This window comes from Plecotus auritus, assembly GCF_963455305.1.
Source record: "Plecotus auritus genome assembly, chromosome: 10".
Lineage (NCBI taxonomy): Eukaryota > Metazoa > Chordata > Mammalia > Chiroptera > Vespertilionidae > Plecotus > Plecotus auritus.
In genome coordinates this window covers 45,940,510-45,958,389 of record NC_137785.1, presented here as the reverse complement: position 1 = coordinate 45,958,389, position 17,880 = coordinate 45,940,510, and the positions used below count along the sequence as shown (strand labels likewise).

General features: G+C 44.3%; 1 pseudogene across 1 annotated transcript; it reads right to left on the bottom strand.

Annotated features, from left to right (window-relative positions):
* Positions 1–1,948: 1,948 nt before the first annotated feature.
* Positions 1,949–3,400, bottom strand: LOC308235539 (glutamate dehydrogenase 1, mitochondrial-like; annotated as a pseudogene). The gene has a single exon. The product of its transcript is annotated as a glutamate dehydrogenase 1, mitochondrial-like (transcript).
* Positions 3,401–17,880: the final 14,480 nt, after the last annotated feature.

The window sequence follows — 17,880 nt, the reverse complement described above, 5'->3', positions numbered from 1 at the left end:
AAGTTAATGGAAGGTTAAAATGATGACTGCTGTGGGAAAACAAAAGGAATGCATGAAAGGGAATCTGGCATTTATGAGAGTGGGGTAGAGTGTGTTTGTCATTTTCAACAGGGAGATCAGATAGGCTTCATTGAGAATGTGATATTAGAGAAAGTACTTGAAGGTGGTAATGTGAGTGTCATGGTGGTTGGAATGGGGGAAACTGCATAGGCAGAGGAAATAGCCAATGCAATGGCACAAGGTAGGGACATTTCTGGAAAGGAGGTAGTGTGGCTGTCAGGGAGTGAAATTAGGGTTAGAGAGGTAGCTTTGTGCTCAGATCACGGAGAGCTCCATTGACATTCCTGCTTTTACTGAGTTGAGCAGCCACAGCAGGATTTTGAACGGAGGCAGTGCTCCACCTTGACTCATCCTATCTAATAAGGAGGGAATATGCTAATTGACCCTCACACCATCACAAAGATGGTGGTGCCCACAGCCAATAAGGAGGGAATATGCTAATTGAATGCCACGCCCTCAAAGATGGCGGCCCCACAGCCACAAGATGGAGGCGCCCAGTCCCCTCAGCCCCTCCGGGGCAGCAGCCATGCACCTTATTCGGAGTCCCCCAGGGCCGGCCCGAGGCGCAGGCAAGCCTCAGATGGCAGCTGCCCAGCTGCCCAGGGCTGCCTAAGGCTCTGGTAAACCAGGGCCAGCTGAGGCTTGCGCTGCCAGCAGTGGCAGCAGCAGAGGTGTGATGGGGCGTCGCCTTCCCCTGATCACCGGGTCGCCTCCCGCCCCTGAGAGCTCCCGGACTGTGAGAGGGGGCAGGCCGGGCTGAGAGACCCCCCCCCTCCAGTGCATGAATTTTCATGCACCGGGCTTCTAGTAGATTAATAAGACTGCTTTGGCTGCCACGTTACAAATAGACTTGGAGAATGGGGAATGGGCCAAATCAAGCAAAAGAAACACGTGACTGCAAGAACGCATAAAGTATGTGTTTGTTTATATAAAGACCCAAAGTAGCCAAACTAAACAACATTCTGTCTGGGGATACACACACAGGTGGCAAAACTATAAAGAAAGCAAAAAGCAAAACAAAATTAGGGTAGAGGTTACTTCTGTGGAGAGAGCAGATGATTTGATGGGGGTAGGGCACACAGGGTTGCTGAGTGGCCAGGTTCTATTTCTTCATCTGGGTGGAACTTTTCCTGGTAGTCTCTTTAATAATACCTTAATTTCTAAGCATATGTTGTACACAGAAGTAAAATTAAAAAAGAAATAAAAGAGGAAAAAGAGCCCTTCTATTAGTTATCACCTACACTGTTTTACTATTCATTTATACAAGTTGGTGTTTTTCCAGATTAAGACAAAAATTTAAGTTTTGCTCAAATATCTGGGAAGTATAAATAAAAGAATGTGGATGCATTCTTTGGGTGTGAGTTTTCCCTGACATGTACATACAACTTTCACTATTAAAATAACACATTAAAACAGAGAATTAGATGTCAGCCAATGTATTTATGTGCTAGAAACCTCCAATTTAGATAAACATCCTTATCAGTATTTTTTGAGCAACTGCTAGTTGTATAAGGAAACTGGGATTACAGAGGAATATTTAATCTTTTTTTGTGATTAAAGGCAATTTTATTACAGCAGCATGTACTTATTTTATTCTAAAAGAATGAAGTGCACAAAGAGAAACAGCATTTGTTTTTGTTTGTAATCTATAGAATTGAGTTCTTTTGCTGATATACCCAAATGGCTCTCTGGCATCTACTTTCTGTTTTGCACATGATTCCCTAACTTTAATTTCTTTTTTCTTAAGGGGCTCATTTGGATCGACCTATGAGAATGTTGCTCATTGTCTAATAAGTAATGAGAGAAAGATCTGTGGTTACATGTAAACTTGTGCTGGTCTATGGATGAAGAGGTGAAAAGAGTAGTAAAGAAGTCAGCAGCAATCCATCTATGTGAAGGTCAAGCCGGCTTCATTGTACACCTTGAAGACTTTCTCAATGGCATTGACGTAGGCAGCTGTTCTCAGGTCCAATCCCAGGTTATATTTCATGGCTGTGTGCATGATTTGCCTGGCCCCAGTGCTCCATGGTGTAGGCTAAGCCAGAGTGCATGATGTCTTTCTCAGATGCCCCTGATATCCTGTCTTGGAACTCTGATGTGGGCACAACAGAAATAGTTCCACCATGCTTTCCAAATTTCCTTTCTAAACTCTCCTGAACCGACATGAGCAAGTGGTAGTTAGAGTCCCTTTCATATATGAAGGTCTAACGGCCATAGCTGACATGATTTAGATTCTTCAGCCACTCAAAGTAAGATACTCTAATCTCCCCAGGATTCAGGTAGAGATCTGGAATAACCGCGATGTTCCTCTCTAGGAAAATCTTACACGCTTGTGGAGTTGTTGGCCCATTGGCAACTTCAGCGATGATCTTGTCTTTGATTCTGGGTGCACTGGACTTGGTCAGCTGCTTCTCACTGGCAGCAGGGATCAGTATGTCACAGTCTGCCTCTAAGATGCTCCCTTCATAAAACTCTGCCTTGGGGAAATCCAGGATTGATCCATGCTGCAATTTGAAGTCTTCCAGTTCCTTTGAATCAATGCCATCTGAATTCCATAGACTCCCATCAGATGCAACAACACCAACACATTTAGCACCAAAGCAATGCAAATATCTCATAGAGTGAAGGCCCACATTGCCAAATCCCTGAACAACAAATGTTTTCTCTTCAAACCCTGGTGTCATTCCTAAAATGCTTGTGTAAGAAGCTTCATTGATGAAGTTTTTGATTCCATGGAAAACTCCCCGGCCAGTAGCAGAGATCCATCCCTGGACTGATGGGCTTGCCAGTGACACAGGCATGGGCATTAATAACATAGTGCCCGATGGTGCTAGCACAGGTGTCCGCAATCCAGGGCATCTCTTGCTCCCCGTGCTCATGTCTGGCGCAGGCACACCAATGCCCGGACCAATAAAGCCCTTCTTTGCCAGTTCCATGGTAAACCTCCTTGTGATCTTTCCCAACTCATTATCAGTATAGTTTTTGGGGTTGATCATAACACCAGTTTTGGCACCCCCAAATGGCACATGAATCACTGCACACTTTGATGTCGTCAGAGAAGCCAAAGCTTCTCCACTCACATCAGTGCTGGAACAAATACCTCCCTCCCTGGCAGGGCGTGCGGTGTGGCGGTGCTGGACCTGGTAGCCCTCCATCTCCCAGGAGCTGTCGTGGCGCCAGATGGGGAAGGACAGGCTCAGCACATGGTTGCAGGGTTTGATGATCCCCAGGATGCCGCACACCCGCTTCTTCTTCTGCTCCTCACTCTCCCGGGTCTTGAGGTCCTCCACCAGCTTGTCCTCCATGATGCTGGCACGCAGTGGAAGAAGCCCTCCACCATCCTGAGAAGTTGGGGTTGTCCTGGCAGTCAGCCGCTGCCTGGCTGTAGTGTCACCAGGAAGGTGGCGGGAAGCCCCGGCTGCGGGCTGCCTGCAGGCCAGCAGGCCCAGCAGCGCAGCCAAGTCAGCTGCCCCAGAGCCCAGGGCTGCGGCTCGCGCAGGCAGTGGGACATGGCGGGGGTGGAGAAGTTCTCTTGGAATATTTAATCTTATTAGCAAGATGATATCAATATACCAAACAATTAGTTACCCAAGACATTGTGTTATTAATTGCAAAATTGTGTAGCACTAGATAAAAAGTGTGACAATAACATCTTAGAATCCTAGATCAGTGGTCGGCAAACTCATTAGTCAACAGAGCCAAATGTCAACAGTACAACGATTGAAATTTCTTTTGAGAGCTGAAAACCGACTTCTGCACATGGGCCACAAAGTTTCAATCGCACTGTACGTGCATGCCTGCACGTGGTATTTTGTGGAAGAGCCACACTCAAGGGGCCAAAGAGCCGCATGTAGCTCACGAGCACAGTTTGCCGGCCACTGTCCTAGATGTACTGCACAGATATAGTCCATGTCTTTATTTTAGAATCAGTAGTAACCTGGGTACAGAATTTTATAATTAATTTTTATTATCACATTAACCGACTAGGTTATGAAAAACAATTTGCTATTGTACATTTATGTGAATGCCGAGTATCTTTTATTGTTATTATTATTGACTAGAGGCCCAGTGCATGAATTCGTGCACCAGTGGGGTGCCGAGGCCTGGCCTGTGGGATCAGGCCCAAACCGGCTCTCCAACATCCCTCGAGGGGTCCCAAATTGCAAGAGGGTGCAGGCCAGGCTGAGGGACCCCACTGGTGCATGATTGGGGCCAGGGAGGGAGATGGGAGGTTGGCCAGCCAGGGAGGGGCCATGGGAGGGCTCCAGGGCATGTCCGGCCCGTCTTGCTCAGTCCTGATTAGCCGGACCCCAGCAGCAAGCTAACCTACTGGTCAGAGCGTCTGCCTCCTGGTGGTCAGTGCACGTCATAACAATTGGTCGACCAGACACTTAGCATATTAGGCTTTTATTATATAGGACTAGAGGCCCGTTGCATGAAGAGATTTGTGCAGTAGGTCTCCCTTCCCTTGGCTTCCAGCACCGGTTTTCCTCTGGCACCTGGGACCCAGGCCTTCGCTCTGAACAGAGTATGCCTTCTTCATCTTTGCTGCAGACTCAGGCCAGAGTCTGCCATCTTCATCTTCGCTGCTTCGCTGCAGACTCCGGCTGGAGTCTGCCGTCTTCGTCTTTGCTGCAGACTCTGGCCGGAGTCTGCCATATTTGCTGCAGACTTCCATCTTTGTCTTTGCTGCAGACTCCAGCTGGAGTCTGCCATCTTTGCTGCAGACTGCCATCTTAGTCTTTGCTGCAGACTCCGGCTGGAGTCTGCCATATTTGCTGCAGACTGCCATCTTCGTCTTTGCTGCAGACTCCGGCTGGAGTCTGCCATCTTTGTCTTTGCTGCAGACTCCGGAGTCTGCAGTCTTGTCATTGCTGCAGCACTCTACTCCTGTAGATCCCTTTACCCCCCGCCCTCCCTCTCATAGCAGGCATCCTGCCCCGCCTGGCCACTCCATGCCTGGAGCAACTGGGCAGCCGCCATCTTTGGCCTTCTAAGTTGCATACTCACTCTGATTGGCTGTGGGCATAGCAGAGGTACAGTCAATTTACATGTTTGTCTATTATTAGCTAAGATGTTTAGAGAGAGTGAAAGAGAGAGGGAAAGACAGAAACATTGATGTGAGAAGCACATTGATTGGTTGCCTCTTGCACCAGCCCTGACCAGGACCTGAGCTGGGCAGGAGCCTACAATCAAGGTATGTGCTCTTGACTGGGATCAAACCCAGGACCATTTAGTCCATAGGCTGATGCTCTATCCACTGAGCAAAACCGGCTAGGGCAATACCAGGTATCTCTGATGTTAATATTTTCACAAACACTTCAGCCAACATGCTCAATTTTCTCTTCATGATTATTTATCTGCCGAGATAGTCCCATGCTTCTCTTCTCATAGTAAATAACTGCAAATAGCCTTAGAAAAGTGGGCCATTCTTTCTGCTTTTGACTTTCATATTTTCTTTGATGGGAATGAAATTATTAACTATTTTAGCTTAAAACACCCCTGCTGGGCTGTAGGAAGTATAGGTAATCAGGAGGTAATGAATACTACAACTTCAGGAATTTAAAATTTCATTTAGTTATTTCAATAAGAACTTAAAAACAAAATAGACTGGGAATTGGGAGTTTACCTTCATTAAGCAAATTAAAGAAAGTATTTAAAGTTACTTCTGGGGAAAATTTTGTTTAGTAGTGCTTTAAGATATTGATGAAAAACATTAACATAGCTTAATATCTTTATTACTAATTATTATCGTGGTATAGAAAAAGCCAGGGGCCGTCATGACCAAAACAACCAGATGGATGACTGAACAGTAGGCTGCGTGCGGTGGCAGGGGGGTTAGTGAAGGACGACCAAATGACTGAACAGCAGGCTGCACGGGGTGACCAGGTCAGCAGGGGGGCTAGTGAGGGATGACCAAACAACTGAACAGCAGGCTGCACGGGCGACCAGGCCAGCAGGGGGGTTAGTGAAGGACGACCAAACAACTGAACAGCAGGCTGTGCGGGGAGACCAAGCCGGCAGAGGGGTTAGTGAGGGATGACCTAATGACTGCACAGCAGGCTGCGTGGGGCGACCAGGCCGGCAGAGGGGTTAGTGAGGGACGACCTAATGACTGCACAGCAGGCTGCGTGGGGCGACCGGCTGGCAGGGGGGGCAGTTGGGGGCAACCAGGTCTACAGGGGCACAATGGGGGGCTACCAGGCCAGCAGGGGGGGCAGTTGGGGGCAACCAGGCTGGTGGGGGGGGGCAGTTGGAGGCGACCAGGCCGGCAGGGGTGGCAGTGAGGGGTGACCAGGTTGGCAGGGGGGGCAGTTAGGGGTGACCAGGCTGGTAGAGGGGGGCAGTTGGGGTGACCAGGCCAGCAGGGGGGTCAGTTGGGGGTGACCAGGCTGGCAGAGGGGCCAGTTAGGGACGACCAGGATGGTGGGGGGGGGAGTTAGGGGCAACCAGGCCGCAGAGGGGTCAGTTGGGGTCGACCAAGCCGGCAGGGGGGGCAGTAAGGGGCGACCAGGCCAGTGAGGGGGGCAGTTAGGGGTGACCAGGCTGGCAGAGAGGGGCAGTTGGGGGCAACCAGGCCGGCAGGGAGGGGGCAGTTGGGGTGACCAGGCCGGCGGGCAGAGGCAGTTAGGGGCGATCAGGCAGGCAGGCAGGTGAGCAGTTAGGAGCCAGCAGTCCCAGATTGTGAGAGGGATGTCCCATATTGGAGAGGGTGCGGGCTGGGCTGAGGGGACCCCCTCATCCCCCCGTGCACGAATTTTGTGCACCAGGCCTCTAGTATATTATAAAGTTCATATACATATATACATCATCAGGCGATACTTTTCCTTTGGCACTCTGGAAAGGAAAACTATTTTAAAGCCTTGTACTCAAATGCACTCTTGCTTTGGCTATCTATGGCTGTCAAGATCCAAGAATAAAATTTGTTATGTTGACTGCTTGACATTGTTCTATTTTTTGTAAATACATATTGAGAAGCAAAGAAGTTTAGTCTTTGTGCTGCTCTTTGATGTATGTCTAGAGCCCAAAATAACTGGTATATTTCAGTAAACTATTGAAAAGTCTGACTTTACTCTAACGGTGACTTAGTTCTTTTTTATGTATGGATTTGCCTTGAAGTATTTTATCCTTAGAAACATTTGCATATGCTTGCAATGGGTTAGTAGTCCCATTTGCTTTTTTTGCTAAATTCTATTCATTGCCCTTTCCCAATTCTGGTCACTCCATCCTCCCAAGCTGTGTTAATATTGAGAATTTTCCAGGAGGAAAGGTGGAAATGAGGAAAGTATGGCTTTTGAGGTATGTGTTTATCTTTTGCTTTACTTTATTTGACATTGTTTTGGCCTTAAGCAAAAAAAAGAAATTTACTTTTTTTTTTTTTTTTATAATTCACTGCTTATATAAAGAAAAAAAGAACCTCCTGTCTTTTTTTTTTTAAGAAAGACATCTTTAATAATTCTGTTTTAGAATTTAAGTTACTGTGATATATACCCTAGATTAAAGGCCTTCATATGCTCAGCAGGAATCTATCCTCAGTTCATAATAGTGCCTCTGAGAGTCAATTCTCCTCCAACATTATTTCTAGGGATGAAATTAACAGCAAGGTTCAACAGCTCACAGATTCAGAATAATAACTGGCCACCTGAGTGTCAAGAATTGGTTAAAGCCATATCTGCATGGGAATTTTAAATGTCTTAAAGGGTTTATAGAAACTTGGGCCAGTCTCAGTTTGACTCTGTTCCCTCCCCCTACCCCCCCCCCCCACGCACCACATCACACCACACTGCCCCAATCCCTGCTCCTAGTTGTTCTCATTGAGAAATTCAAGTTGTAAGTTCTGTTCTGTGTTTTAGTGGATATTCCTTGCAGTATACCAAAGTGAGCAGCAATTATGGTGGAAATAGGTGTGCGGGAACATAGTTTAAGAAGACTGCAGTGTGCCCAAAGTAATGTGTTTAGATAGATTGAAGCTCTGTGAGAATGGAGGTTTCTTTGGCAACCTTCCAAAGGCTGCCACTCCAGTTTTAAGCTCTTTAAGATATTTTATAAGGAGGCACTATTAAAATTTACATATTAAATACTTCCCATTCTGTTATGATACTTGAGTTTCCAGGCCTGGTTAATATTTTTCTTTTCTTTCCATAGACTGAGTGTTCCTTAATGATCTCCTGAGGGCCAGGATAGTGTCACTTGAACTATGTGTCCCTAGGATGTTCAGTAATATATGTAGAATGTCAGGCCAGATGAGAATGACTGTTTAGGTGTAAGATAACACTTGCTTTTCCATTTTAATGTAACTACTAGTGAAATCATTGTTCCTTCCCTCCTTCATTGTTTCAGAAAAAAAAAGCGCATTCATTAAAAGCTTGTGTTAGGTTTTCACAAATACTACTACCCATCCTGTTGGCTAGGTTGTATTAATAATCTTAACTGGGAAGAGTTTCATGGTTAAGGTCCTATGCAAGGCATTTGCCTATTTGTTATCATACACATCCCCTGCCCTTTCCTGCCCTTTGCATTATAGGGCTGATTCTGCACTGGCCCCAGTTTCTGCTCGGGGCCCTGGCTCCTGAGCCTGGTAAAGTGTTTCTCAGGTTCCCTTGCTAACTATTTTCCAGATAGGTTTGGCCAATGGTAAGAGAATGATGAGTAGTAGGAAGGGAGAAGCCAAGGCTTCTGTCTTATGGTCTCCTCTGCTTCAGGATGTGTATCTGGGTCTCCTCCCTGGTTCCAGCTTCCACCCATAGTCCCTTCTGTCCTGGCCCCAGTTTCTGCTGGGGGTCCTGGCTCCTGAGTCCTGGAAAAGTACTTCACCCCTTAGTTCTTCTTGCCCAAGGTCAGACAGTTGGCTCCTTTCTCTGCTTACTCCTTTCTTTTCTTTCCTCTCTTCCTCCTCTTTGTTTCTTTCCTTCCTTTTAATTGAAATATAATTTGGATACTGTAAAATTTACCCCTTTAAAATTGTACAGTTCAGTGTTTGTTTTTTTTAGTATATTCAAAACTAAAGTGTACTAAGTGTACAGATTAGTATGTTTTTTTAGTATAGACTTATGCAACCATCATCACGAATTCTAGAACATGTTCATCATTCCAGAAAGAAAGATTGTACCCATTAGCATTCACTCCCAATTTTCTTTTCCTCACAGCCCTTGGCAAACACAGATCTACTTTTTGTCTCTATAGATTTGCCTATTGTGTAAAATTTATACAAATGTAATTATATGTGGCCTTTGTGACTGGCTTTTTTCACCTAGCATGTCTTCAAGGTTCATCCATGTTGTAGCATTCAGTTTTATGGCTGAATAATATTCCATTGTATGGATATACCACATTTTGTTTATCCATCCATTCATCAATTGATGAACAGTTGGTTGCTTCCATTTTGGGGCTATTATTAATACTGCTATGAGCATCAACGTACGCATTTTTGTGTAAACCTATGTTTTCAATTTTCAGATTGAAATTCTCATTTCTCTTAAGCAAAAAGAGATACACTTAGGAATAGAATGACTGCATCATCTAGTAGTAAGTCTGCATTGAACTTTTTGAGGAATTGGAAGTGGCTTCTTTCTGTTGCAAATTACTGCATTGTCTCATGTCCTTTCTTTGGTCATTTGGCCTATTTATAACTAGTCCTTGTATAAAGTATTCTCTATTAAAATAACTGGCATGGACTGACTTTCTTTGATTGAACCCCAACTGAGATGGTTTCATTTATGTTATACATGAAAACCAAGGCTATTTTTCCTCTCAAATTTCTTCTTTTTCTTTTTGCACAACTGAGAAATCACAGTTATGTGAAAGAGGAAAAGAAACCACAAAGTTATTAGCATTGTCAGGAACAGTTTCTGGTGGATTAGATTTTGCAACTTTATTTGGTAATTTGCTGGCATCTCTAACCTGGGGATAGTTCTTTTGAGCATGTGTTGTTTCTCCATCAGTCCCACACTTAACTTTGAGTGTAAGTTAGTTCATTTAGTAAGTTATTCTAGGAAGCTCTAGTAGGGAGATGGGGAAGTGACACAGGAGAGGAAAGAAGACAGTACAAAGTGCATTGGTGATCAAGTGACTTGAGGGGCTCAGTCCTGTTGAGGACCTTGGAGAAACTGCAGTGCATGTCGTGGAGTTATTTCTCCATTGTATTTCATTTGTCCCATTGGATCAAGTGACTTGAGGACTGCTCCCCAGGGAATTAATTCCCTGAGAGCATCAGCTATGGTCCTGTGGCCAGATAAAGCTTGCATGCAGAGTGCCAGGTGCTTGCAGAAAAAGCCAGTGCAGTGTTTGTGTATGTTGATGGGGGATGGAGTGAGAGGGTGGGAAGTGGGATCTGTAAACTCCTTGAGGGTAAAGACTTCACATTTGTATGTTTAAATTTTATTGATGAATGATAAGAATTAGTTGATTTTATGCATTCATGAAGGAAACTGCCCAGGGAAAGAAGCTTCCTGAATCATATATAGGAACTGTAGCTTTATGTTTCCATTGGAACTCTTCTTTCAGGTAATGGTTGATCTGGAAATTGTGTTTTTTGAAAGAACCACAAATTCTGAACTTGTAACCATGCTAACTGCTGTGTTGTCAGCCCTTGAAAGAAGCCTCATAGAAATACAAAGTTAAAACTTCCTTGATGCCTTTAGCTGCAGAGAATAAAACCTGCAAGGGAAAATATATTTCACCCCCAAACTTCTCACAGGCACAAAGCAGGATGCTTCAGAAGTCCATGAGAAATGATGGGTATTAAACAAAAAAAGATTAATTAAAAACCAGGAAGCTAGATGAGTTTCTTAAAACAATGGACCAATAGACAGAACATGTTTAAATCAAGTTTAAAAGGCAGTGATAAAAATGTAAATTAGCAGTTGCCTCCGGATCTCTTAACCAGTAGAATAAATTTAGATGCAATCAATTTTCCTCCCTCAGATTAAGAGCAGTGTGATAGGAAGATGGTGGGTTTTAAAAGTTATTGAGAAATGACATGTAAATGGGTTAAAGCCAATGGCATTAGGGAAACTTCTCTCCCATTCTTGAATCTAGCCCAGGGCTCCCTTGGAGCAAGGGCTATGGCATATCTAACCCATTTTAAAGACTTAACAGTTTCCCCTGGTCATCCAAACAGGTTGTGGCGATCACTGTTATACAAGTTAATTACAGAAACTTTGCTATCCATGTCTTGACCTCTACAGTCTGGAGCAGGAAATGGAATTTAATCATATTTGGCATGGTTTGTCTCCCCATTCAGGAAGCAACAGCAATTTATACTTTGCATGTAGCATTTTCCACCTTTTATTTCACGCCTTCAATCTCTCCTCTCCGTGATCCCATCTCTTATGGATAGTGTACTAACTTCAGCAAATCTCGTCACCTCAGATTCCCCAGCTGTAGACAGCAAATAACAGTTGCTACTTGGTAGTTGTCAGAGTTGTCGAGAGCTTTAGTGCTGAATAAATGTTGGCAGTTTTAATTATGTCCAGGGCCCTTCAGCCTTACTCACCTGCCCGTTTTATCTTTAGTCACCCCATTACCTGCTGCTTCAACCTTCCACTCATCCTCTTTTACATTCTTGGGATCTTTTTCCAGAAATTGGTCTCTTTCCTTCTCCCTTGCTTTCAGTCTCTCTCCCATTTTTATGGCTCTTTCCCTCTTGCTCTGACCCTAAATTAAAAATATACCTAACAAACAATGCCCATTCCCAACAAGTCAGCTCCAGATGAAGGTACTGTTCTATTTTACTGCGAAATTTCTTGAACAGTTGTCTGTACCCACCACATTCACTTTGCTCTGGCTTTGACACTGTATTCTCCTGAATGTGGCCCTTCTCAAAGGGCCTGCTGGCTACATCCAGGGCTTCTTTCAATTCTTTATCCTCCTTTACTTCTTGGCTCTATTTCACGCTGGTGCTCACCCCCTTCTTAGAGATGTTTGTGCTTTTGGCTCTGTAGCCTTGTTCTCCGGATCCTTTTCCTTTCTGACCACTCACCTTCATTTGTTGTCCTGTTCCTCTCATATTTCTCTAAGGCTGGTAATTACAAGTTTTCTGCCCCAGGGAGTTTTCTTACTCTTCCTGAGATTGCTGTCTAAGGGGATCCATATCCAAGGCTTTGGCTATCATTGTCTCAGGATCAGGGCTTTTCTTGGTTATTTCTAACAGGTTGGGCACTACCTCCAAACTAAACCTATTGTCGTCTCTCGCGCATCTCTTTCATTATTCCTTCTTACCTTTAGCGTTATCAGTATCCACCCAATTGCTCAATCTGAAAACCTACTTCATGTTGACTCTTCAGCCCCTTATACCAACGTCCATCCCACTGTTTCACTCCTCGGTTTTCAGATCTGCTCCCTCTTCTGTGTTCTCCCTGCCATGTCTCCACACTAAGCCTCTGTGGTCCCCCAGATGGATTGTCATGGTAGCAACTTCAGGGATCTCTAGACCTGAAGGTCCCAAGGATTGCAGCAACACCAGAAGTTGGGAGAGAGGCACAAAGATTTTCCCTTAGGCCTCCTGAGGAACGAACCTTGTTGACAACTTGACTTCTAACTTTTGGCCTCCAGAACTATGAGAGAATAATTTCTGTTATTTTAGGCACCAAGTTTGTGGTAATTTGTTATGGTAGCTTGTAGGAATATAGCCTTTCTTCCCAAACCTACTCATTATACCCGTTCTTAATATTCCTTGATGCCTGGTGCTTCCAGGTGTCTGTTCTGGGGCTTTTCCTCTGTCTGGAATGTGCCTTATTCTCTACTTCTGCTTCTTTCTCACCATCTAGTAAACTGAAGCCCTGCTCAAATTTCCTGCTTCAGAATCCTTTCCTCCTTACCCTGCCACTTCATTTCCTTCATTTGTATCACATTGTTCTATTTTCTCTTCCTGAGATGTAGTCTCTAGTTTGCCATTCAGTGTCTGTGTCTCTAATAACCCATGAACTTCTTGGGAGTTTGGGCTGTGTTTTTGAAAAATATTTGTATTGATCTCACAGAGGAAGGGAGAGGGGGAAAAAAAGGTAGAAACATCAGTGATGAAAAAGAACCGTTGATTGGCTGCCTCCTGTACTCCCCCCATTGGAGATGGAGCCCACAACCCAGGCATGTCCCCTTACCAGAATCGAATGGGACCTCCTGGTTCATAGGTCGGTACTCAACCACTAAGCCACATCAGCCAGGCCGTATATATATAATCCTCACTGAAGGATATGTTGATTGATTTAGAGAGAGGAATGGAGGGAGAGAGAGAAACATTGACTGGTTGCCTCTCATATGCACCCTAACAGATGAACCTGCAACCTAGGTATGTACCATGATAGGGAATACTTGGGACCTTTCGGTTTACGGGATGATGCTCTAACTGAGCCACACTGGCCAGGGCAAGAGTTGGGGCTGTTTGATCTTTATATTCCCACAGCTCGGGATGTGATGGGCGCATGATGAAAGTTTCTCTTACTTTTTATTTGCTTCTGTTTTTTTTTCTTCTTTTTAAAAAAATCCAAGCCTGTTCCTTTCATTCTCTTTGGAAGATGTATTTAAAAATTAATGTGACTTTGGATGTCAAAACAGACCATAGTGAGATCAAAAGTTAAGTCTTCCTGGCCTTGCTATTTGAAACTGCTATTTTAAAAATTGTTTAATTTACAACTTATTTTATTTTATGAAGATAAATGGTGGAATAAAAGGAATAAACCAGTAAATAACTGTCTTGAAATTGTGGAGAGTGAAAGCTGTGGTGACTTCATTGAAGGCCATTAAGAATATGGTCACTATCAGCAAATTAGAGAAATATTTTACGTAATTAATTGAGGTGAGTTCATGGTATTATAGGCCTAAAAGGCTTTTATGCCCAGAATTATTCTGCATGCCATCTCCTGCCACAGTGTGTGGGAAATGGGTTAAGGAGAAAATTTGTGGGAAGAGGTGGGAAACTTTTTTTTTCTTTCTTAAAATTCTAGAATCAGTTGAAGGTGATAGTAAGATAGCCATACTTTAAAGATCAAGAAAGAATTTTACTGAAAGGAAAGAAATTACAAAGGGAAAGACTAAGCATTTCAAGGACTCTTTGTTTATTGAGTTATCTTGTTTTTAGAACTATTTTCTGGCATCACAGCATTGGCCACTAGTTAGGATAATCAATTTATTATTTCCAAAAGGGGGAAAAACTGTTACTCCATAAGGTTCTGAAAAACCATAAATCAAATCCCATTGAGGTTATGAATTTGAAAAGGCTGATTGTGGTTGTGTTCTTAAGTATCAGTTCTATGTAGGGAAACAAAAAATATTAGCAAAATGACTTTTGGTAATAAATTCAGGTTTCTTGTAATGACATATAATTTACAAGTTGTTTTTCATTGGACTTTGTTAGAAAAAGTTTTTTTAAAAACCTTTTATCTATAGACTAGAGACCTGGTGCACGAAATTCGTGCCTAGGAGGGGGGTGAGTGTTGTGTATTCCTCAGCCCAGCCTGTACCCTCTCCAATCTGGGACCCCTTGAGGCAATCCAGGACTGCTTGCTTCCAACAGCTCTCCTGCCTGCCTGCCTGATTGCCTCTAACCACTCTGCTGCCAGCCTCATCGATGCCTAATTGCTCCCCTGCTGGCCCGATTGCCCCTAACAGCCCTCCCCTGCTGGCCTGGTCCCCCCTAACTGCCTTGCCTTGCCGGCCTGGTCGCCCCTAATTGCCCTCCCCTGCTGGCCCTGTCACCCCTAACTGCCCTCCCTTGCCAGCCTGGTCGCCTCTAACTGCTCTCCCCTGCCAGCCCGATTGCTCCTAACTGCCCTCCCCTGCTGGCCTGTTCACCCCTAACTGCCCTCCCTTGCCAGCCTCATTGCCCCTAACTGCCCTCTGCTGCAGTCCTGGGTCCCCCCTCCAACTTCCCTCCCCTGCAGGCCTGGTCCCCCCCAACTGCCCTCTCCTGCAGGCCTGGTTGCCCCCAACTGTCCTCCCCTGCTGGCCTGGTCACCGCTAACTGCCCTCCCCTGCAGGCCTGGTTGCCCCTAACTGCCCTCCCCTGCTGGTCTGATCGCCCCCAACTGCCCTCCCCTGCTGGCTCAGTCACCCCTAACTGCCCTCCCTTGCCAGCCTCATCACCCCTAACTGCCCTCCCCTGCAGGCCTGGTCTCCCCCAACTGCCCTCCCCTGCAGGCCTGGTTGCCCCTAACTGCCCTCCCCTGCAGACCTGTTCGCCCCCAACTGCCCTCCCCTGCAGGCTTGGTTGCCCCTAACTGCCCACCCCTGCTGGCCCGGTCACTCCTAACTGCCCTCCCCTGCCGGCCTGGTCCCCCCCAACTGCCCTCCCTTGCAGGCCTGGTTGCCCCTAACTGCCCACCCCTGCTGGCCAGGTCACTCCTAACTGCCCTCCCCTGCCGGCCTGGTTGCCCCCAACTGCCTTCCCCTGCAGGTCTGGTCCCCCACAACTGCCCTTCCCTGCAGGCCTGGTTCCCTCCACTGACCTCCTCTGCCAGCCTGGTCACCCCTAACTGCACTCCCCTGCTGGTCTGATCTCCCACAACTGCCCTCCCCTGCTGGCCATCTTGTGGTGGCTATCTTGTGTCCACATGGGGGCAGCCATCTTTGACCACTTGGGGGCGGCCATCTTGTGTGTTGGAGTGATGGTCAATTTGCATATTACCTCTTTATTATATAGGATTATTATATAGGGTGATCATCACCCCTCTACCAGAGGTATTCCCTGCTACTTTCACTGGCTGGGTCCCTTTTTGCAGCCCTTATCCAGTGAATCTGGGGTTGTCCTGCAAAGAGAATGTTTCTGGAATTACAGCTCTCTATCTCTTCTACTTCTGTGCATGAGGCTCATTTTCAGCATTCTCTGAAACTCCTAGTGCATACACCTCAATAAAAATTTGTTAAGAGAGGAAATTTGATGTGCAGCTTCTGACAGTCACAGGCTACAGATAAATACAGTCAGATTCTGATTCAGTTATATATAGCCCAAAACTGAAAATAAAAAAGAAAGAAAAGATTTTTTTCCCTCTTCATGATTCTGCTGGCTGGGCTGGTAGTTCCAAGAAAGCTTCACTCAAATGTCTTATGCTTTGGGTCTCCCATGTTCTTTTCCTGTGGCTGGCTTAGGCCTCCATGTGGCATGGTGGTCTCAGGTTAGTCAGACTTCTTACACTGCAACTGACTTCAAGAAGGAAAGCAGCAGTCTCCAAGCTTATAGGCTAGGACTGGATCTGGCACAGTGTCACTTCCACCCAAGTTACAAGACCAACCCAAATTCAAGGAAGGGAAGTAGACTCTACTTTTTTATGGGAGTGGCTTGCTCATATGGGGAGGGAAAGGACTGATGGTGGCCACCTTTGGAGAATACTTACCACAGCCCCATTACTCACTTTAAGTTAGCGCTACTTAATTTTATAAATTAGATTTTCTCATGTATTATCAGTTCCCTTTATTAGAACAATCTTACATCCACTTGCCAGTTTCTGCCAGCATTTTCTGGAAAAGATGATAACTGATTATTCTTAGTGTAATTATTTAGTTAGGCCTTACTAAGTGCGCAGGACTGAGTATAGTTCTTTATGTATGTGATCAAGTCCTTACAATAACCCTGTGAAGAGGATATTATTATCACTATTTTCTTTATTAAAAAAAACTGAGACTTTGAGTAAACAAAATTGCCCAAATTCTCTAGCTTATAAAGTGGGAGAACCAGCTTTGGAAACTAGAGACTTCCTATTTCAAATTTGGTGCTTTGCACTGAAACATTATAGTTTTTTTTAGTCCATTATGAAGTTTCTATTTGAAACTGCTGTCAGATCCATCTGCACTAGACTTGTTGACTTCCTTGAATTCTGCTTACAGAATTTCCCTGAAATAGATGTTCCTTTTCTTGGCATGCAGACCAGGACAAAGGTCTATGAGATGCTTCCGTTAACAGAAACTCCTCCAAGCTTTCTGATTTATGGTTCTCTAAAAGCATAAACACTTTTTGGGACTTATGTTGTTCCTCCACACCACCCCTCGAAACCTTCTTTTGTCAGTTCAGCTACTACCCACCTGAGTGAGATGGAAGACATTTCCACATCAACAGGTCTTTCTGTTTTCTTGTCCAATATTACCATATCTTAATTACATTTTCCTTGCTGAAGTCTTAGCACTGTGGCTGCCCAGACTACAGAGAATTTTTCAGTAGGTTAAACAAACATAAAATTGGCTTTTACTATTTTGAACATTAGATTCTTGTCATGTTCTCTTGTGAATTTCATAGTCTGTTAAACTCCTTACTACATTCCTTTAGGCCATTAGTACTTTCTGAGCTTTTCTATAATTCACTTTGATGTTAATATTTTATGTTTCTGGTCATGTATTTACTGTTCACCATCGTTAAAAATAGCTAAATAGCTCAATCACAAGCTTTGGATATTTTTGCTTGTTTTTAAAGCATTTTATTGCATCTTCTTGTATTGTTATCTTGACTTTTCACCAATATATTGTGTTTTAGTAATGACTTAAAATGATTTCACAGGATTTTATCTTATGAGAAATTAGAGTTATCCAACAGTTTTATCTTAACATAAATTTGTGCAAGATGGTTATAGTTCTCTGTGTTTTTTTTTTTTTTTTTTTTTAGCCAAATATATACCCTAAACACAAAAGAAATTGCTTCTGCGGTGTATTACATAAACGGCTAAAATATCAGTGCTTTATGAAACATAAAAACTCAAATAATAGGTAAAGTATTTACATTACTTATGAAAGGAGTTATAAATATCTAATAAGCTATAGAAAATGATCTTGAAAATTAAAAACATTCACAGTACCTAGCTATTTGAACATTTAGGAAGATGACATATTCTTTGAATACAT